Below are 23005 nucleotides of genomic sequence, written 5' to 3'. Positions count from 1 at the left end.
CAGCATGATGATGTTTAGCCGAGAAGCTTAAGGGTTAGATCTCGAAGTTTATAGGCTTTAAATGAGGTTAGTAAGTGTGGTAAAAAGTTTGGGGAAATTTTGATTAAGTTTCGGTTCGATTCCGGTTAAAACCGAGACTCCGGTCCAAGTTTTAAAACAATTTGGTTAAGTAATGAAATGAGCTCGAGTTTAAGTCTAGGAATACTTATAATTATGTTTTGGGATATTTTTAGGAGTTTGGTAAGCTTCAGATCAAAATAATGAGTTTTTGAATTATCCGGGATTTAGTCACCGCACGAAACGTTAATTAAAGGATTAATTGAAACGCCTAGATTTAAGCTTAATAAAATGATGGGAAATTATATTTAAGCTCAAATAATTATTAGAAGTCTAAGTTTTTAATTTGGGAATTTTATGCTAAGGTTTGATTTAATTCGGGATTAAAACGCATTCTGATGTTATATTTAAGGATTAATTTAAAAGTTATCGATTTAAGCCAAATAAAAATATGGGAAAATTCTTATAGGCTTAAATAATTATTTGGGACATGTTATAGTCAATGGAATTAAGAAAAGATCACAAACGTGAAATTTTACGTCTAGGGGTGAACCGATAATTTTTGGGTTTCCAGGGACAAAATGGTCATTTTGCACCCGGGATGAGATTTTGGTCCTGGCAGCACCTTGAGCACATTTTATCATGTTTTAAATGTTTATGCATCATGAATATGATTTTTGTGAAATTATGAAAATACGTTGCATGCTTGATTTTAAAGAAAAAATTGCGTATATGCATGATTTTATTAAGTGATGAATATGATGATACGTTTTGAAGAAAGTGATTTAGTTGTGACTAACACGATGATACGATGACATGATGATATGATTGGAGATATCGTGAGGGAAAAGGCCCCAGAGGGAGCCCGTTTACGGGAGAAGGCCCCAGAGGGAGCCCGACGATCGTATTTCCATTGACATGATATGATGATATGATATGCCAAGGCCCAGTTGACGGGTGAGAGTGTCGCTGGTGTCCCCGCCGCCCAGTACTGTGGTTACACGTAGATGGATCCATCGACTGACATGATGACATGATGATACGAAAGTCACAGCTAATGAACGAAATTCAAATTAAGATTTTAACACGTATATGTTGATACGATGATACATACTATGATTATTATCATGTTTTGAAAGGATACGACATGTTTACGTATATGATAACATGAGATGACATGTTTTGACACGTATATGATGATATGAGATGACATGATTTGACACGACATGATTTTATACGACATGTCTATGTTCATGTTTTAAAGTTCATGAAAGGTATGTTGGCATTATGATTTTACACAACACGTTTACGTTATGCTTTTAAGTTCATGAAAGATATGTTGAGTATGATATTTTTCACTGCTGTGTGCTATGTATATGTACTTGTTATTCCTGGTACAGGCGTGTTGAGTCTTTAGACTCACTAGGCGTGTGTGATGCAGGTGAGCTAAATGGTGAGGAGACTGGAGGTGCCGAACTCTGAGTAGGCAGACTTGGTGGGGTGACACGGCCCGAGGACCACATGTTTCCGCATTTCGATTTATGAGATTGAGAGGAGATGAATATTTTCATACGTTGATGATTTTAAGAATTTTATACGTTTATGTTCACGTATGATTTTAGACGAGTTGGGTTATTTTAAATTGCGTTATTTTTACTGACAAATATTTAAGATCATTTCTAAAGGTTATATTTTTCTATTAAGATTTTTATTCCTTTACGTTTACGTTTGATGTTGGTCATTTTAATCTGTGATATTTTTATGTTAAAATAAAGACGATTATTTTAAATGATATTTCGAAAATGCGAGCTTTTATTTAAAAAAAAATGTCCAGTAGAATTTTAAAAATGAGCGAGACGTTACACTTTATTCTCTTTTCTTAAAATTACTTGTATCTTTATTTTCCATAGCATAAAATTGCTTCCATTGAACTTTGCCCGCCTTATGTATACAACAATTTAGTGGACTGAACAAAATAATCTCGTCTTAATAAAAAATCTCAAAAAATCTTTTCTGATTTTGAAGATCAGTCTAAGCTGCAACCACATAGCATACTCAAAATTTTAAGATATTTTAAATCAAGGATATGATACCACTTGTTGGTCCATGCGCGGTAATTTGAGATAATAAATATGAAAATAAATAATAAAGTGGACACCGAGATTTACGTGGGAAACCACTAAAAATTATTAGGGTAAAAACCACGGGCAAGATGAAAAGATTTCCACTATAATATTTTATGGTGTACAACTTACTCACTGTGTTTCCAAAGAGAACACACTCTCTTAATACATGAGAACAAAATACCTTACAAATATTATATAACTAATAAGAGGAATAAGAAAACTCAAGAAGAAGCTTGAGAATGTGATGCTTATGAATTTCAAAATGAGCACCTATTTATAGGTGCATTACTATGTGTGAACAAGGAAATTGTCGCACAATTTCATCATTCCAATTCCTTCCACCTTTGTTGACCAATGCTCACCCATCTAAGTTGACAATTAGTTTGCCGACAGTTTGAACGATGAAGGAAAATGATGGATGTTTTAACTTTATGTAACGTCACGAAATTTTGAAGTCCACGTGAACCACATGCATGCAAATTATTAAATTTCTTTGGTATTTTATTAAATTCTTTCAAAGCATAAAATGCATATTTATTTTATTAATTTGTGTTTAATTATTTTTATGCATTTTATGCATTACTATTGCATGATAGAATATATTTCACGAAATTTTAAAGGTATATGCATTAAAGATTTTTAAGTTTCATTTCGCGCTCGAACGAGGATCGCAGACCGGAGAATTTTGAGGAAAATTATTTTAATTACATGATTTGTTTTTAAATATTAATTTAAGATGTTTTAAAGGTATTTTTCAAGAATTGATATTTATTGGGTATTTTTACCCGCAAGAATTTAATTTTTAACGGTACGTAAATTTTATCGAATCGGGTGACTTTTTGAGGGTTCGGCTAATATTTTCAAAATCTTTCCAACATGAAATATTTTTCGGGAGCATGTTTGGATTTAATGGGCCTACTTTTAAGTTTATTGGGCTTAAAACTCTTTTAATTCCTTTTAATTTAAAATAAGGGTCCATTAACCTATTAGATAACTGTTTTATTAATACATATTGACCCTACACCATTATCACTTTCCCCAACAGCCGACATCCCTATTAAACATTTCCTTATCCTCGGTTTCAGAATTTAAAACCAGCTGGTGGCCTTGGTTTTCAATCATTGCAAAGAAAATCCTTCGGCGTTGCATTGTTGCTCCATCCTTCGGCCGCCTCGCGTTTTACTCTTCAAGGCACGCATTGTATCATTATTTCTGCATCATTCACCTTATATTACTGATATATGTGTGTTTATGTATGTAAAACTCTCGATCCAAGCATGTGTAGGGAGTATTATCAAATTTTCATGGGTTTCTTGCATTCTTATGTTACTGCTCACATTCTTTTCCAATTTGTTGCAAGGGGCTGCTGTAGTTTCCTTTGCCAGGGGACCAAGACATGTCTTGAGTTAGGGGATGTGGTGTTGGAGTTGAGATTTAAGGAGTTTGGGTTGTAGATCGAGAGTTTTATTCCATGGGTGTGGCTCGATTCTTGGAGTAGCGGCGTGCAAGGGCCGTCCAGCAACACAGGGATCTAGCCGAGCCTTAGACTAGGTCCTGGTGGGTCTGAACCACTGCCTAGGAAGGCTCGAGCCTAGCTGGAACAAGCCTTGTAGCCGATCGGGTTTGAGTTAGTGGGTTTGGGCGCGAGGTGAGCTTGAGGAGGAACTTCGAGCAGACGAGCTGTGCTTCTTGCATGGGAGTGTAGCCGTGGTTCCTTTGGGTCCAGTACAGTCCTAGGATGGTCTAGGAGAGGTGGGTCAAGAGATGGTTCGCTTGGTTTTGAGCTAGGGACAAGAACGTGTATGTTGGTCATTTTAATCTGTGATATTTTTATGTTAAAATAAAGACGATTATTTTAAATGATATTTCGAAAATGCGAGCTTTTATTTAAGAAAAAAATGTCCAGTAGAATTTTAAAAATGAGCGAGACGTTACACTTTATTCTCTTTTCTTAAAATTACTTGTATCTTTATTTTCCATAGCATAAAATTGCTTCCATTGAACTTTGCCCGCCTTATGTATACAACAATTTAGTGGATTGAACAAAATAATCCCGTCTTAATAAAAAATCTCAAAAAATCTTTTCTGATTTTGAAGATCAGTCTAAGCTGCAACCACATAGCATACTCAGAATTTTAAGATATTTTAAATCAAGGCTATGATACCATTGTTGGTCCATGCGCGGTAATTTGAGATAATAAATATGAAAATAAATAATAAACTGGACACCGAGATTTACGTGGGAAACCACTAAAAATTATTAGGGTAAAAACCACGGGCAAGATGAAAAGATTTCCACTATAATATTTTATGGTGTACAACTTACTCACTGTGTTTCCAAAGAGAACACACTCTCTTAATACATGAGAACAAAATACCTTACAAATATTATATAACTAATAAGAGGAATAAGAAAACTCAAGAAGAAGCTTGAGAATGTGATGCTTATGAATTTCAAAATGAGCACCTATTTATAGGTGCATTACTATGTGTGAACAAGGAAATTGTCGCACAATTTCATCATTCCAATTCCTTCCACCTTTGTTGACCAATGCTCACCCATCTAAGTTGACAATTAGTTTGCCGACAGTTTGAACGATGAAGGAAAATGATGGATGTTTTAACTTTATGTAACGTCACGAAATTTTGAAGTCCACGTGAACCACATGCATGCAAATTATTAAATTTCTTTGGTATTTTATTAAATTCTTTCAAAGCATAAAATGCATATTTATTTTATTAATTTGTGTTTAATTATTTTTATGCATTTTATGCATTACTATTGCATGATAGAATATATTTCACGAAATTTTAAAGGTATATGCATTAAAGATTTTTAAGTTTCATTTCGCGCTCGAACGAGGATCGCAGACCGGAGAATTTTGAGGAAAATTATTTTAATTACATGATTTGTTTTTAAATATTAATTTAAGATGTTTTAAAGGTATTTTTCAAGAATTGATATTTATTGGGTATTTTTACCCGCAAGAATTTAATTTTTAACGGTACGTAAATTTTATCGAATCGGGTGACTTTTTGAGGGTTCGGCTAATATTTTCAAAATCTTTCCAACATGAAATATTTTTCGGGAGCATGTTTGGATTTAATGGGCCTACTTTTAAGTTTATTGGGCTTAAAACTCTTTTAATTCCTTTTAATTTAAAATAAGGGTCCATTAACCTATTAGATAACTGTTTTATTAATACATATTGACCCTACACCATTATCACTTTCCCCAACAGCCGACATCCCTATTAAACATTTCCTTATCCTCGGTTTCAGAATTTAAAACCAGCTGGTGGCCTTGGTTTTCAATCATTGCAAAGAAAATCCTTCGGCGTTGCATTGTTGCTCCATCCTTCGGCCGCCTCGCGTTTTACTCTTCAAGGCACGCATTGTATCATTATTTCTGCATCATTCACCTTATATTACTGATATATGTGTGTTTATGTATGTAAAACTCTCGATCCAAGCATGTGTAGGGAGTATTATCAAATTTTCATGGGTTTCTTGCATTCTTATGTTACTGCTCACATTCTTTTCCAATTTGTTGCAAGGGGCTGCTGTAGTTTCCTTTGCCAGGGGACCAAGACATGTCTTGAGTTAGGGGATGTGGTGTTGGAGTTGAGATTTAAGGAGTTTGGGTTGTAGATCGAGAGTTTTATTCCATGGGTGTGGCTCGATTCTTGGAGTAGCGGCGTGCAAGGGCCGTCCAGCAACACAGGGATCTAGCCGAGCCTTAGACTAGGTCCTGGTGGGTCTGAACCACTGCCTAGGAAGGCTCGAGCCTAGCTGGAACAAGCCTTGTAGCCGATCGGGTTTGAGTTAGTGGGTTTGGGCGCGAGGTGAGCTTGAGGAGGAACTTCGAGCAGACGAGCTGTGCTTCTTGCATGGGAGTGTAGCCGTGGTTCCTTTGGGTCCAGTACAGTCCTAGGATGGTCTAGGAGAGGTGGGTCAAGAGATGGTTCGCTTGGTTTTGAGCTAGGGACAAGAACGTGTATGTTGGTCATTTTAATCTGTGATATTTTTATGTTAAAATAAAGACGATTATTTTAAATGATATTTCGAAAATGCGAGCTTTTATTTAAGAAAAAAATGTCCAGTAGAATTTTAAAAATGAGCGAGACGTTACACTTTATTCTCTTTTCTTAAAATTACTTGTATCTTTATTTTCCATAGCATAAAATTGCTTCCATTGAACTTTGCCCGCCTTATGTATACAACAATTTAGTGGACTGAACAAAATAATCCCGTCTTAATAAAAAATCTCAAAAAATCTTTTCTGATTTTGAAGATCAGTCTAAGCTGCAACCACATAGCATACTCAGAATTTTAAGATATTTTAAATCAAGGCTATGATACCACTTGTTGGTCCATGCGCGGTAATTTGAGATAATAAATATGAAAATAAATAATAAACTGGACACCGAGATTTACGTGGGAAACCACTAAAAATTATTAGGGTAAAAACCACGGGCAAGATGAAAAGATTTCCACTATAATATTTTATGGTGTACAACTTACTCACTGTGTTTCCAAAGAGAACACACTCTCTTAATACATGAGAACAAAATACCTTACAAATATTATATAACTAATAAGAGGAATAAGAAAACTCAAGAAGAAGCTTGAGAATGTGATGCTTATGAATTTCAAAATGAGCACCTATTTATAGGTGCATTACTATGTGTGAACAAGGAAATTGTCGCACAATTTCATCATTCCAATTCCTTCCACCTTTGTTGACCAATGCTCACCCATCTAAGTTGACAATTAGTTTGCCGACAGTTTGAACGATGAAGGAAAATGATGGATGTTTTAACTTTATGTAACGTCACGAAATTTTGAAGTCCACGTGAACCACATGCATGCAAATTATTAAATTTCTTTGGTATTTTATTAAATTCTTTCAAAGCATAAAATGCATATTTATTTTATTAATTTGTGTTTAATTATTTTTATGCATTTTATGCATTACTATTGCATGATAGAATATATTTCACGAAATTTTAAAGGTATATGCATTAAAGATTTTTAAGTTTCATTTCGCGCTCGAACGAGGATCGCAGACCGGAGAATTTTGAGGAAAATTATTTTAATTACATGATTTGTTTTTAAATATTAATTTAAGATGTTTTAAAGGTATTTTTCAAGAATTGATATTTATTGGGTATTTTTACCCGCAAGAATTTAATTTTTAACGGTACGTAAATTTTATCGAATCGGGTGACTTTTTGAGGGTTCGGCTAATATTTTCAAAATCTTTCCAACATGAAATATTTTTCGGGAGCATGTTTGGATTTAATGGGCCTACTTTTAAGTTTATTGGGCTTAAAACTCTTTTAATTCCTTTTAATTTAAAATAAGGGTCCATTAACCTATTAGATAACTGTTTTATTAATACATATTGACCCTACACCATTATCACTTTCCCCAACAGCCGACATCCCTATTAAACATTTCCTTATCCTCGGTTTCAGAATTTAAAACCAGCTGGTGGCCTTGGTTTTCAATCATTGCAAAGAAAATCCTTCGGCGTTGCATTGTTGCTCCATCCTTCGGCCGCCTCGCGTTTTACTCTTCAAGGCACGCATTGTATCATTATTTCTGCATCATTCACCTTATATTACTGATATATGTGTGTTTATGTATGTAAAACTCTCGATCCAAGCATGTGTAGGGAGTATTATCAAATTTTCATGGGTTTCTTGCATTCTTATGTTACTGCTCACATTCTTTTCCAATTTGTTGCAAGGGGCTGCTGTAGTTTCCTTTGCCAGGGGACCAAGACATGTCTTGAGTTAGGGGATGTGGTGTTGGAGTTGAGATTTAAGGAGTTTGGGTTGTAGATCGAGAGTTTTATTCCATGGGTGTGGCTCGATTCTTGGAGTAGCGGCGTGCAAGGGCCGTCCAGCAACACAGGGATCTAGCCGAGCCTTAGACTAGGTCCTGGTGGGTCTGAACCACTGCCTAGGAAGGCTCGAGCCTAGCTGGAACAAGCCTTGTAGCCGATCGGGTTTGAGTTAGTGGGTTTGGGCGCGAGGTGAGCTTGAGGAGGAACTTCGAGCAGACGAGCTGTGCTTCTTGCATGGGAGTGTAGCCGTGGTTCCTTTGGGTCCAGTACAGTCCTAGGATGGTCTAGGAGAGGTGGGTCAAGAGATGGTTCGCTTGGTTTTGAGCTAGGGACAAGAACGTGTATGTTGGTCATTTTAATCTGTGATATTTTTATGTTAAAATAAAGACGATTATTTTAAATGATATTTCGAAAATGCGAGCTTTTATTTAAGAAAAAAATGTCCAGTAGAATTTTAAAAATGAGCGAGACGTTACACTTTATTCTCTTTTCTTAAAATTACTTGTATCTTTATTTTCCATAGCATAAAATTGCTTCCATTGAACTTTGCCCGCCTTATGTATACAACAATTTAGTGGATTGAACAAAATAATCCCGTCTTAATAAAAAATCTCAAAAAATCTTTTCTGATTTTGAAGATCAGTCTAAGCTGCAACCACATAGCATACTCAGAATTTTAAGATATTTTAAATCAAGGCTATGATACCACTTGTTGGTCCATGCGCGGTAATTTGAGATAATAAATATGAAAATAAATAATAAACTGGACACCGAGATTTACGTGGGAAACCACTAAAAATTATTAGGGTAAAAACCACGGGCAAGATGAAAAGATTTCCACTATAATATTTTATGGTGTACAACTTACTCACTGTGTTTCCAAAGAGAACACACTCTCTTAATACATGAGAACAAAATACCTTACAAATATTATATAACTAATAAGAGGAATAAGAAAACTCAAGAAGAAGCTTGAGAATGTGATGCTTATGAATTTCAAAATGAGCACCTATTTATAGGTGCATTACTATGTGTGAACAAGGAAATTGTCGCACAATTTCATCATTCCAATTCCTTCCACCTTTGTTGACCAATGCTCACCCATCTAAGTTGACAATTAGTTTGCCGACAGTTTGAACGATGAAGGAAAATGATGGATGTTTTAACTTTATGTAACGTCACGAAATTTTGAAGTCCACGTGAACCACATGCATGCAAATTATTAAATTTCTTTGGTATTTTATTAAATTCTTTCAAAGCATAAAATGCATATTTATTTTATTAATTTGTGTTTAATTATTTTTATGCATTTTATGCATTACTATTGCATGATAGAATATATTTCACGAAATTTTAAAGGTATATGCATTAAAGATTTTTAAGTTTCATTTCGCGCTCGAACGAGGATCGCAGACCGGAGAATTTTGAGGAAAATTATTTTAATTACATGATTTGTTTTTAAATATTAATTTAAGATGTTTTAAAGGTATTTTTCAAGAATTGATATTTATTGGGTATTTTTACCCGCAAGAATTTAATTTTTAACGGTACGTAAATTTTATCGAATCGGGTGACTTTTTGAGGGTTCGGCTAATATTTTCAAAATCTTTCCAACATGAAATATTTTTCGGGAGCATGTTTGGATTTAATGGGCCTACTTTTAAGTTTATTGGGCTTAAAACTCTTTTAATTCCTTTTAATTTAAAATAAGGGTCCATTAACCTATTAGATAACTGTTTTATTAATACATATTGACCCTACACCATTATCACTTTCCCCAACAGCCGACATCCCTATTAAACATTTCCTTATCCTCGGTTTCAGAATTTAAAACCAGCTGGTGGCCTTGGTTTTCAATCATTGCAAAGAAAATCCTTCGGCGTTGCATTGTTGCTCCATCCTTCGGCCGCCTCGCGTTTTACTCTTCAAGGCACGCATTGTATCATTATTTCTGCATCATTCACCTTATATTACTGATATATGTGTGTTTATGTATGTAAAACTCTCGATCCAAGCATGTGTAGGGAGTATTATCAAATTTTCATGGGTTTCTTGCATTCTTATGTTACTGCTCACATTCTTTTCCAATTTGTTGCAAGGGGCTGCTGTAGTTTCCTTTGCCAGGGGACCAAGACATGTCTTGAGTTAGGGGATGTGGTGTTGGAGTTGAGATTTAAGGAGTTTGGGTTGTAGATCGAGAGTTTTATTCCATGGGTGTGGCTCGATTCTTGGAGTAGCGGCGTGCAAGGGCCGTCCAGCAACACAGGGATCTAGCCGAGCCTTAGACTAGGTCCTGGTGGGTCTGAACCACTGCCTAGGAAGGCTCGAGCCTAGCTGGAACAAGCCTTGTAGCCGATCGGGTTTGAGTTAGTGGGTTTGGGCGCGAGGTGAGCTTGAGGAGGAACTTCGAGCAGACGAGCTGTGCTTCTTGCATGGGAGTGTAGCCGTGGTTCCTTTGGGTCCAGTACAGTCCTAGGATGGTCTAGGAGAGGTGGGTCAAGAGATGGTTCGCTTGGTTTTGAGCTAGGGACAAGAACGTGTATGTTGGTCATTTTAATCTGTGATATTTTTATGTTAAAATAAAGACGATTATTTTAAATGATATTTCGAAAATGCGAGCTTTTATTTAAGAAAAAAATGTCCAGTAGAATTTTAAAAATGAGCGAGACGTTACACTTTATTCTCTTTTCTTAAAATTACTTGTATCTTTATTTTCCATAGCATAAAATTGCTTCCATTGAACTTTGCCCGCCTTATGTATACAACAATTTAGTGGACTGAACAAAATAATCCCGTCTTAATAAAAAATCTCAAAAAATCTTTTCTGATTTTGAAGATCAGTCTAAGCTGCAACCACATAGCATACTCAGAATTTTAAGATATTTTAAATCAAGGCTATGATACCACTTGTTGGTCCATGCGCGGTAATTTGAGATAATAAATATGAAAATAAATAATAAACTGGACACCGAGATTTACGTGGGAAACCACTAAAAATTATTAGGGTAAAAACCACGGGCAAGATGAAAAGATTTCCACTATAATATTTTATGGTGTACAACTTACTCACTGTGTTTCCAAAGAGAACACACTCTCTTAATACATGAGAACAAAATACCTTACAAATATTATATAACTAATAAGAGGAATAAGAAAACTCAAGAAGAAGCTTGAGAATGTGATGCTTATGAATTTCAAAATGAGCACCTATTTATAGGTGCATTACTATGTGTGAACAAGGAAATTGTCGCACAATTTCATCATTCCAATTCCTTCCACCTTTGTTGACCAATGCTCACCCATCTAAGTTGACAATTAGTTTGCCGACAGTTTGAACGATGAAGGAAAATGATGGATGTTTTAACTTTATGTAACGTCACGAAATTTTGAAGTCCACGTGAACCACATGCATGCAAATTATTAAATTTCTTTGGTATTTTATTAAATTCTTTCAAAGCATAAAATGCATATTTATTTTATTAATTTGTGTTTAATTATTTTTATGCATTTTATGCATTACTATTGCATGATAGAATATATTTCACGAAATTTTAAAGGTATATGCATTAAAGATTTTTAAGTTTCATTTCGCGCTCGAACGAGGATCGCAGACCGGAGAATTTTGAGGAAAATTATTTTAATTACATGATTTGTTTTTAAATATTAATTTAAGATGTTTTAAAGGTATTTTTCAAGAATTGATATTTATTGGGTATTTTTACCCGCAAGAATTTAATTTTTAACGGTACGTAAATTTTATCGAATCGGGTGACTTTTTGAGGGTTCGGCTAATATTTTCAAAATCTTTCCAACATGAAATATTTTTCGGGAGCATGTTTGGATTTAATGGGCCTACTTTTAAGTTTATTGGGCTTAAAACTCTTTTAATTCCTTTTAATTTAAAATAAGGGTCCATTAACCTATTAGATAACTGTTTTATTAATACATATTGACCCTACACCATTATCACTTTCCCCAACAGCCGACATCCCTATTAAACATTTCCTTATCCTCGGTTTCAGAATTTAAAACCAGCTGGTGGCCTTGGTTTTCAATCATTGCAAAGAAAATCCTTCGGCGTTGCATTGTTGCTCCATCCTTCGGCCGCCTCGCGTTTTACTCTTCAAGGCACGCATTGTATCATTATTTCTGCATCATTCACCTTATATTACTGATATATGTGTGTTTATGTATGTAAAACTCTCGATCCAAGCATGTGTAGGGAGTATTATCAAATTTTCATGGGTTTCTTGCATTCTTATGTTACTGCTCACATTCTTTTCCAATTTGTTGCAAGGGGCTGCTGTAGTTTCCTTTGCCAGGGGACCAAGACATGTCTTGAGTTAGGGGATGTGGTGTTGGAGTTGAGATTTAAGGAGTTTGGGTTGTAGATCGAGAGTTTTATTCCATGGGTGTGGCTCGATTCTTGGAGTAGCGGCGTGCAAGGGCCGTCCAGCAACACAGGGATCTAGCCGAGCCTTAGACTAGGTCCTGGTGGGTCTGAACCACTGCCTAGGAAGGCTCGAGCCTAGCTGGAACAAGCCTTGTAGCCGATCGGGTTTGAGTTAGTGGGTTTGGGCGCGAGGTGAGCTTGAGGAGGAACTTCGAGCAGACGAGCTGTGCTTCTTGCATGGGAGTGTAGCCGTGGTTCCTTTGGGTCCAGTACAGTCCTAGGATGGTCTAGGAGAGGTGGGTCAAGAGATGGTTCGCTTGGTTTTGAGCTAGGGACAAGAACGTGTATGTTGGTCATTTTAATCTGTGATATTTTTATGTTAAAATAAAGACGATTATTTTAAATGATATTTCGAAAATGCGAGCTTTTATTTAAGAAAAAAATGTCCAGTAGAATTTTAAAAATGAGCGAGACGTTACACTTTATTCTCTTTTCTTAAAATTACTTGTATCTTTATTTTCCATAGCATAAAATTGCTTCCATTGAACTTTGCCCGCCTTATGTATACAACAATTTAGTGGACTGAACAAAATAATCCCGTCTTAATAAAAAATCTCAAAAAATCTTTTCTGATTTTGAAGATCAGTCTAAGCTGCAACCACATAGCATACTCAGAATTTTAAGATATTTTAAATCAAGGCTATGATACCACTTGTTGGTCCATGCGCGGTAATTTGAGATAATAAATATGAAAATAAATAATAAACTGGACACCGAGATTTACGTGGGAAACCACTAAAAATTATTAGGGTAAAAACCACGGGCAAGATGAAAAGATTTCCACTATAATATTTTATGGTGTACAACTTACTCACTGTGTTTCCAAAGAGAACACACTCTCTTAATACATGAGAACAAAATACCTTACAAATATTATATAACTAATAAGAGGAATAAGAAAACTCAAGAAGAAGCTTGAGAATGTGATGCTTATGAATTTCAAAATGAGCACCTATTTATAGGTGCATTACTATGTGTGAACAAGGAAATTGTCGCACAATTTCATCATTCCAATTCCTTCCACCTTTGTTGACCAATGCTCACCCATCTAAGTTGACAATTAGTTTGCCGACAGTTTGAACGATGAAGGAAAATGATGGATGTTTTAACTTTATGTAACGTCACGAAATTTTGAAGTCCACGTGAACCACATGCATGCAAATTATTAAATTTCTTTGGTATTTTATTAAATTCTTTCAAAGCATAAAATGCATATTTATTTTATTAATTTGTGTTTAATTATTTTTATGCATTTTATGCATTACTATTGCATGATAGAATATATTTCACGAAATTTTAAAGGTATATGCATTAAAGATTTTTAAGTTTCATTTCGCGCTCGAACGAGGATCGCAGACCGGAGAATTTTGAGGAAAATTATTTTAATTACATGATTTGTTTTTAAATATTAATTTAAGATGTTTTAAAGGTATTTTTCAAGAATTGATATTTATTGGGTATTTTTACCCGCAAGAATTTAATTTTTAACGGTACGTAAATTTTATCGAAACGGGTGACTTTTTGAGGGTTCGGCTAATATTTTCAAAATCTTTCCAACATGAAATATTTTTCGGGAGCATGTTTGGATTTAATGGGCCTACTTTTAAGTTTATTGGGCTTAAAACTCTTTTAATTCCTTTTAATTTAAAATAAGGGTCCATTAACCTATTAGATAACTGTTTTATTAATACATATTGACCCTACACCATTATCACTTTCCCCAATAGCCGACATCCCTATTAAACATTTCCTTATCCTCGGTTTCAGAATTTAAAACCAGCTGGTGGCCTTGGTTTTCAATCATTGCAAAGAAAATCCTTCGGCGTTGCATTGTTGCTCCATCCTTCGGCCGCCTCGCATTTTACTCTTCAAGGCACGCATTGTATCATTATTTCTGCATCATTCACCTTATATTACTGATATATGTGTGTTTATGTATGTAAAACTCTCGATCCAAGCATGTGTAGGGAGTATTATCAAATTTTCATGGGTTTCTTGCATTCTTATGTTACTGCTCACATTCTTTTCCAATTTGTTGCAAGGGGCTGCTGTAGTTTCCTTTGCCAGGGGACCAAGACATGTCTTGAGTTAGGGGATGTGGTGTTGGAGTTGAGATTTAAGGAGTTTGGGTTGTAGATCGAGAGTTTTATTCCATGGGTGTGGCTCGATTCTTGGAGTAGCGGCGTGCAAGGGCCGTCCAGCAACACAGGGATCTAGCCGAGCCTTAGACTAGGTCCTGGTGGGTCTGAACCACTGCCTAGGAAGGCTCGAGCCTAGCTGGAACAAGCCTTGTAGCCGATCGGGTTTGAGTTAGTGGGTTTGGGCGCGAGGTGAGCTTGAGGGGGAACTTCGAGCAGACGAGCTGTGCTTCTTGCATGGGAGTGTAGCCGTGGTTCCTTTGGGTCCAGTACAGTCCTAGGATGGTCTAGGAGAGGTGGGTCAAGAGATGGTTCGCTTGGTTTTGGGCTAGGGACAAGAACGTGTATGGGCGATGGGTTTGGAGATCGAATATTGTGGTTGAGGAAATTAGCAGCAGTTTTCAGGGATTAGGCTTGGTTTAGGCGGTGCATTATTGCCTTAATGGTGAGCCTTAATAGCTGGACACGTGATGGTTGAAGGTGGACCGAAGCAATTAAGGATTGGAGCCATATGTTGGAATATAATTGTACAAGGGGGAATGCTGAAATTTTACAGCATGATGATGTTTAGCCGAGAAGCTTAAGGGTTAGATCTCGAAGTTTATAGGCTTTAAATGAGGTTAGTAAGTGTGGTAAAAAGTTTGGGGAAATTTTGATTAAGTTTCGGTTCGATTCCGGTTAAAACCGAGACTCCGGTCCAAGTTTTAAAACAATTTGGTTAAGTTATGAAATGAGCTCGAGTTTAAGTCTGGGAATACTTATAATTATGTTTTGGGATATTTTAGGAGTTTGGTAAGCTTCAGATCAAAAAAATGAGTTTTTGAATTATCCGGGATTTAGTCACCGCACGAAACGTTAATTAAAGGATTAATTGAAACGCCTAGATTTAAGCTTAATAAAATGATGGGAAATTATATTTAAGCTCAAATAATTATTAGAGTCTAAGTTTTTAATTTGGGAATTTTATGCTAAGGTTTGATTTAATTCGGGATTAAAACGCATTCTGATGTTATATTTAAGGATTAATTTAAAAGTTATCGATTTAAGCCAAATAAAAATATGGGAAAATTCTTATAGGCTTAAATAATTATTTGGGACATGTTATAGTCAATGGAATTAAGAAAAGATCACAAACGTGAAATTTTACGTCTAGGGGTGAACCGATAATTTTTGGGTTTCAAGGGACAAAATGGTCATTTTGCACCCGGGATGAGATTTTGGTCCTGGCAGCACCTTGAGCACATTTTATCATGTTTTAAATGTTTATGCATCATGAATATGATTTTTGTGAAATTATGAAAATACGTTGCATGCTTGATTTTAAAGAAAAAATTGCGTATATGCATGATTTTATTAAGTGATGAATATGATGATACGTTTTGAAGGAAGTGATTTAGTTGTGACTAACACGATGATACGATGACATGATGATATGATTGGAGATATCGTGAGGGAAAAGGCCCCAGAGGGAGCCCGTTTACGGGAGAAGGCCCCAGAGGGAGCCCGACGATCGTATTTCCATTGACATGATATGATGATATGATAGGCCAAGGCCCAGTTGACGGGTGAGAGTGTCGCTGGTGTCCCCGCCGCCCAGTACTGTGGTTACACGTAGATGGATCCATCGACTGACATGATGACATGATGATACGAAAGTCACAGCTAATGAACGAAATTCAAATTAAGATTTTAACACGTATATGTTGATACGATGATACATACTATGATTATTATCATGTTTTGAAAGGATACGACATGTTTACGTATATGATAACATGAGATGACATGTTTTGACACGTATATGATGATATGAGATGACATGATTTGACACGACATGATTTTATACGACATGTCTATGTTCATGTTTTAAAGTTCATGAAAGGTATGTTGGCATTATGATTTTACACAACACGTTTACGTTATGCTTTTAAGTTCATGAAAGATATGTTGAGTGTGATATTTTTCACTGCTGTGTGCTATGTATATGTACTTGTTATTCCTGATACAGGCGTGTTGAGTCTTTAGACTCACTAGGCGTGTGTGATGCAGGTGAGCTAAATGGTGAGGAGACTGGAGGTGCCGAACTCTGAGTAGGCAGACTTGGTGGGGTGACACGGCCCGAGGACCACATGTTTCCGCATTTCGATTTATGAGATTGAGAGGAGATGAATATTTTCATACGTCGATGATTTTAAGAATTTTATACGTTTATGTTCACGTATGATTTTAGACGAGTTGGGTTATTTTAAATTGCGTTATTTTTACTGACAAATATTTAAGATCATTTCTAAAGGTTATATTTTTCTATTAAGATTTTTATTCCTTTACGTTTACGTTTGATGTTGGTCATTTTAATCTGTGATATTTTTATGTTAAAATAAAGACGATTATTTTAAATGATATTTCGAAAATGCGAGCTTTTATTTAAGAAAAAAAATGTCCAGTAGAATTTTAAAAATGAGCGAGACGTTACACTTTATTCTCTTTTCTTAAAATTACTTGTATCTTTATTTTCCATAGCATAAAATTGCTTCCATTGATCTTTGCCCGCCTTATGTATACAACAATTTAGTGGACTGAACAAAATAATCCCGTCTTAATAAAAAATCTCAAAAAATCTTTTCTGATTTTGAAAATCAGTCTAAGCTGCAACCACATAGCATACTCAGAATTTTAAGATATTTTAAATCAAGGCTATGATACCATTTGTTGGTCCATGCGCGGTAATTTGAGATAATAAATATGAAAATAAATAATAAACTGGACACCGAGATTTACGTGGGAAACCACTAAAAATTATTAGGGTAAAAACCACGGGCAAGATGAAAAGATTTCCACTATAATATTTTATGGTGTACAACTTACTCACTGTGTTTCCAAAGAGAACACACTCTCTTAATACATGAGAACAAAATACCTTACAAATATTATATAACTAATAAGAGGAATAAGAAAACTCAAGAAGAAGCTTGAGAATGTGATGCTTATGAATTTCAAAATGAGCACCTATTTATAGGTGCATTACTATGTGTGAACAAGGAAATTGTCGCACAATTTCATCATTCCAATTCCTTCCACCTTTGTTGACCAATGCTCACCCATCTAAGTTGACCATTAGTTTGCCGACAGTTTGAACGATGAAGGAAAATGATGGATGTTTTAACTTTATGTAACGTCACGAAATTTTGAAGTCCACGTGAACCACATGCATGCAAATTATTAAATTTCTTTGTTATTTTATTAAATTCTTTCAAAGCATAAAATGCATATTTATTTTATTAATTTGTGTTTAATTATTTTTATGCATTTTATGCATTACTATTGCATGATAGAATATATTTCACGAAATTTTAAAGGTATATGCATTAAAGATTTTTAAGTTTCATTTCGCGCTCGAACGAGGATCGCAGACCGGAGAATTTTGAGGAAAATTATTTTAATTACATGATTTGTTTTTAAATATTAATTTAAGATGTTTTAAAGGTATTTTTCGAGAATTGATATTTATTGGGTATTTTTACCCGCAAGAATTTAATTTTTAACGGTGCGTAAATTTTATCGAATCGGGTGACTTTTTGAGGGTTCGGCTAATATTTTCAAAATCTTTCCAACATGAAATATTTTTCGGGAGCATGTTTGGATTTAATGGGCCTACTTTTAAGTTTATTGGGCTTAAAACTCTTTTAATTCCTTTTAATTTAAAATAAGGGTCCATTAACCTATTAGATAACTGTTTTATTAATACATATTGACCCTACACCATTATCACTTTCCCCAACAGCCGACATCCCTATTAAACATTTCCTTATCCTCGGTTTCAGAATTTAAAACCAGCTGGTGGCCTTGGTTTTCAATCATTGCAAAGAAAATCCTTCGGCGTTGCATTGTTGCTCCATCCTTCGGCCGCCTCGCGTTTTACTCTTCAAGGCACGCATTGTATCATTATTTCTGCATCATTCACCTTATATTACTGATATATGTGTGTTTATGTATGTAAAACTCTCGATCCAAGCATGTGTAGGGAGTATTATCAAATTTTCATGGGTTTCTTGCATTCTTATGTTACTGCTCACATTCTTTTCCAATTTGTTGCAAGGGGCTGCTGTAGTTTCCTTTGCCAGGGGACCAAGACATGTCTTGAGTTAGGGGATGTGGTGTTGGAGTTGAGATTTAAGGAGTTTGGGTTGTAGATCGAGAGTTTTATTCCATGGGTGTGGCTCGATTCTTGGAGTAGCGGCGTGCAAGGGCCGTCCAGCAACACAGGGATCTAGCCGAGCCTTAGACTAGGTCCTGGTGGGTCTGAACCACTGCCTAGGAAGGCTCGAGCCTAGCTGGAACAAGCCTTGTAGCCGATCGGGTTTGAGTTAGTGGGTTTGGGCGCGAGGTGAGCTTGAGGGGGAACTTCGAGCAGACGAGCTGTGCTTCTTGCATGGGAGTGTAGCCGTGGTTCCTTTGGGTCCAGTACAGTCCTAGGATGGTCTAGGAGAGGTGGGTCAAGAGATGGTTCGCTTGGTTTTGGGCTAGGGACAAGAACGTGTATGGGCGATGGGTTTGGAGATCGAATATTGTGGTTGAGGAAATTAGCAGCAGTTTTCAGGGATTAGGCTTGGTTTAGGCGGTGCATTATTGCCTTAATGGTGAGCCTTAATAGCTGGACACGTGATGGTTGAAGGTGGACCGAAGCAATTAAGGATTGGAGCCATATGTTGGAATATAATTGTACAAGGGGGAATGCTGAAATTTTACAGCATGATGATGTTTAGCCGAGAAGCTTAAGGGTTAGATCTCGAAGTTTATAGGCTTTAAATGAGGTTAGTAAGTGTGGTAAAAAGTTTGCGGAAATTTTGATTAAGTTTCGGTTCGATTCCGGTTAAAACCGAGACTCCGGTCCAAGTTTTAAAACAATTTGGTTAAGTTATGAAATGAGCTCGAGTTTAAGTCTAGGAATACTTATAATTATGTTTTGGGATATTTTTAGGAGTTTGGTAAGCTTCATATCAAAATAATGAGTTTTTGAATTATCCGGGATTTAGTCACCGCACGAAACGTTAATTAAAGGATTAATTGAAACGCCTAGATTTAAGCTTAATAAAATGATGGGAAATTATATTTAAGCTCAAATAATTATTAGAAGTCTAAGTTTTTAATTTGGGAATTTTATGCTAAGGTTTGATTTAATTCGGGATTAAAACGCATTCTGATGTTATATTTAAGGATTAATTTAAAAGTTATCGATTTAGGCCAAATAAAAATATGAGAAAATTCTTATAGGCTTAAATAATTATTTGGGACATGTTATAGTCAATGGAATTAAGAAAAGATCACAAACGTGAAATTTTACGTCTAGGGGTGAACCGATAATTTTTGGGTTTCCAGGGACAAAATGGTCATTTTGCACCCGGGATGAGATTTTGGTCCTGGCAGCACCTTGAGCACATTTTATCATGTTTTAAATGTTTATGCATCATGAATATGATTTTTGTGAAATTATGAAAATACGTTGCATGCTTGATTTTAAAGAAAAAATTGCGTATATGCATGATTTTATTAAGTGATGAGTATGATGATACGTTTTGAAGAAAGTGATTTAGTTGTGACTAACACGATGATACGATGACATGATTGGAGATATCGTGAGGGAAAAGGCCCCAGAGGGAGCCCGTTTACGGGAGAAGGCCCCAGAGGGAGCCCGACGATCGTATTTCCATTGACATGATATGATGATATGATAGGCCAAGGCCCAGTTGACGGGTGAGAGTGTCGCTGGTGTCCCCGCCGCCCAGTACTGTGGTTACACGTAGATGGATCCATCGACTGACATGATGACATGATGATACGAAAGTCGCAGCTAATGAACGAAATTCAAATTAAGATTTTAACACGTATATGTTGATACGATGATACATACTATGATTATTATCATGTTTTGAAAGGATACGACATGTTTACGTATATGATAACATGAGATGACATGTTTTGACACGTATATGATGATATGAGATGACATGATTTGACACGACATGATTTTATACGACATGTCTATGTTCATGTTTTAAAGTTCATGAAAGGTATGTTGGCATTATGATTTTACACAACACGTTTACGTTATGCTTTTAAGTTCATGAAAGATATGTTGAGTGTGATATTTTTCACTGCTGTGTGCTATGTATATGTACTTGTTATTCCTGGTACAGGCGTGTTGAGTCTTTAGACTCACTAGGCGTGTGTGATGCAGGTGAGCTAAATGGTGAGGAGACTGGAGGTGCCGAACTCTGAGTAGGCAGACTTGGTGGGGTGACACGGCCCGAGGACCACATGTTTTCCGCATTTCGATTTATGAGATTGAGAGGAGATGAATATTTTCATACGTTGATGATTTTAAGAATTTTATATGTTTATGTTCACGTATGATTTTAGACGAGTTGGGTTATTTTAAATTGCGCTATTTTTACTGACAAATATTTAAGATCATTTCTAAAGGTTATATTTTTCTATTAAGATTTTCATTCCTTTACGTTTACGTTTGATGTTGGTCATTTTAATCTGTGATATTTTTATGTTAAAATAAAGACGATTATTTTAAATGATATTTCGAAAATGCGAGCTTTTATTTAAGAAAAAAAATGTCCAGTAGAATTTTAAAAATGAGCGAGACGTTACACTTTATTTCAAATTCTTCACAACTATTATTGAAACTATAACTTTAATTTTCTCATGTATTATATTCATCCAATACAAATATATCAAGTTTACAATAATATCTCATATTCAAGATCCAATTGTAACAAATTTTTCTGCATCTAAAAATTTTTACTCGACATCGTATAAAGAAATTTTGAAATGCATTCGAATTTTATCCATTTAATTTGCTCATCACACAATATATCTATATATATATATATATATATATATAGTTTTGTTATGTTGTACGCTAACCGTGTCAATTTTTGCGGTGACACTAATTTATTATACATCCAATAGACGAGTATCATCTCATTACTTTATATAAAGATCAACATATTGATGAAAAACATTACAAAAGTCAAAAACAGTATATAATAGTTCCAAACGGATATAACAAACCTTCACCACAGCATGAACATTACTTTAATTACTAAAAAGACACATCTATATTATATAACAGAAAATCCCAAACTTTTTTTCTTTTGAAAAATAATAATTAATGTTTTCTGAATTTAAATAAAAATGTTATCGGTTTGTATCAATTATTCACATTAAATTAAAGACGGCAAGAAACCATTATAAGAGGGACCCCTTTACTTGGATGAATATGATTAAATAAATTTGTGTGATTATGACACTCACAAATCTTTATATGTGAGACGGATCAACTCTACCGATATTCACAATAAAAAGTCATACTCTTAGCATAAAAAATAATATTTTTTTATGGATGACCCAAATAAGATATCTATCACATAAATCACTATATGTGAGACCGTCTCATACAAATTTCATATAAAATTATATGAGTCCGATGTGGAACAATACTAGATAAATAATAATATATATTACTTGATTAATTAAATTTGATAAAGGTGGTAAACCATAATTTTAACCTTTTCAATATTTTTTGAATTTAAATAAAAGATAATTTTGTGTGCAATGGTTTTATTGATATATAACAAATAATTAACATGTCGATAAATAATAATTATAACAAAATTATTTGATTGGATATGTTAAAGTAGGATTATTAATCCAATCAAGCGGACTAAACGAGCCAGGAAGATATATAACAAATTAAATATTCGCTAGGAAAAATGAAAGGGATAATAGCTAAAATAGTCTTCTTGTTTTGTTTATTTCGTGTTTTGGTTATATAATTATTCAAAATTTGGGTTTTAGTTCTATAAATTAGTTATTTTTTTCGGTTTTTTATTTTTTTTTCTAAAGTCCTTATATGAAGCTAGGAAATGACGTGTTCGCGAAAATAACAAAAGCCAAAAAATTACAAATTTAAAGGACCTGTAAAGCACAAAATAGACAAACATAGAGAATTAGTTTGATTACGTAAGTTGGTTATTTTTTTTGCATTTGGTATTTTTTCGCCGACATATCAGCATTTCTCGATTACATATCTATATTTTTCATCACCACGTTAAAACTATAGCAAAAAAGAACCAAATGCCAAAAATTAACCAATTTTGCATAACCAAAACACAAAGTTAGAGAAGTATTTTGACTGTTATTACAAAATAAAAAGTCAGTGTCCCCATGAGATGATCTTGGGTTAAAGATACGAGTAGATCTCTTGTGAGACGGTTTCACGAATCTTTATCTGTGAGACGGGTCAATCCTACCGGTATTCACAATAAAAAGTAATAACTTTAGCATAAAAAATAATATTTTTTCA

General features: G+C 34.9%; 2 long non-coding RNA genes across 2 annotated transcripts; both read left to right on the top strand.

Moving 5' to 3' along the window:
- Positions 1–12080: 12080 nt before the first annotated feature.
- Positions 12081–16925, top strand: LOC142538037 (uncharacterized). The gene is made up of 2 exons (XR_012818634.1): positions 12081–12165; positions 16678–16925. It is a non-coding gene; the product is annotated as an uncharacterized LOC142538037 (long non-coding RNA).
- Positions 16926–18466: 1541 nt separating this feature from the next.
- On the top strand, positions 18467–21112 carry LOC142538036 (uncharacterized). Its single transcript, XR_012818633.1, has 2 exons — positions 18467–18555; positions 20864–21112. It is a non-coding gene; the product is annotated as an uncharacterized LOC142538036 (long non-coding RNA).
- The last annotated feature ends 1893 nt before the right edge of the window (positions 21113–23005 follow it).

This window comes from Primulina tabacum, chromosome 2 (genome assembly GCF_025594145.1).
Source record: "Primulina tabacum isolate GXHZ01 chromosome 2, ASM2559414v2, whole genome shotgun sequence".
In the NCBI taxonomy this organism is placed as follows: domain Eukaryota; kingdom Viridiplantae; phylum Streptophyta; class Magnoliopsida; order Lamiales; family Gesneriaceae; genus Primulina; species Primulina tabacum.
The sequence above is the reverse complement of the archived record's forward strand: the minus strand, read 5'-3'. Positions and strand labels throughout refer to the sequence as shown.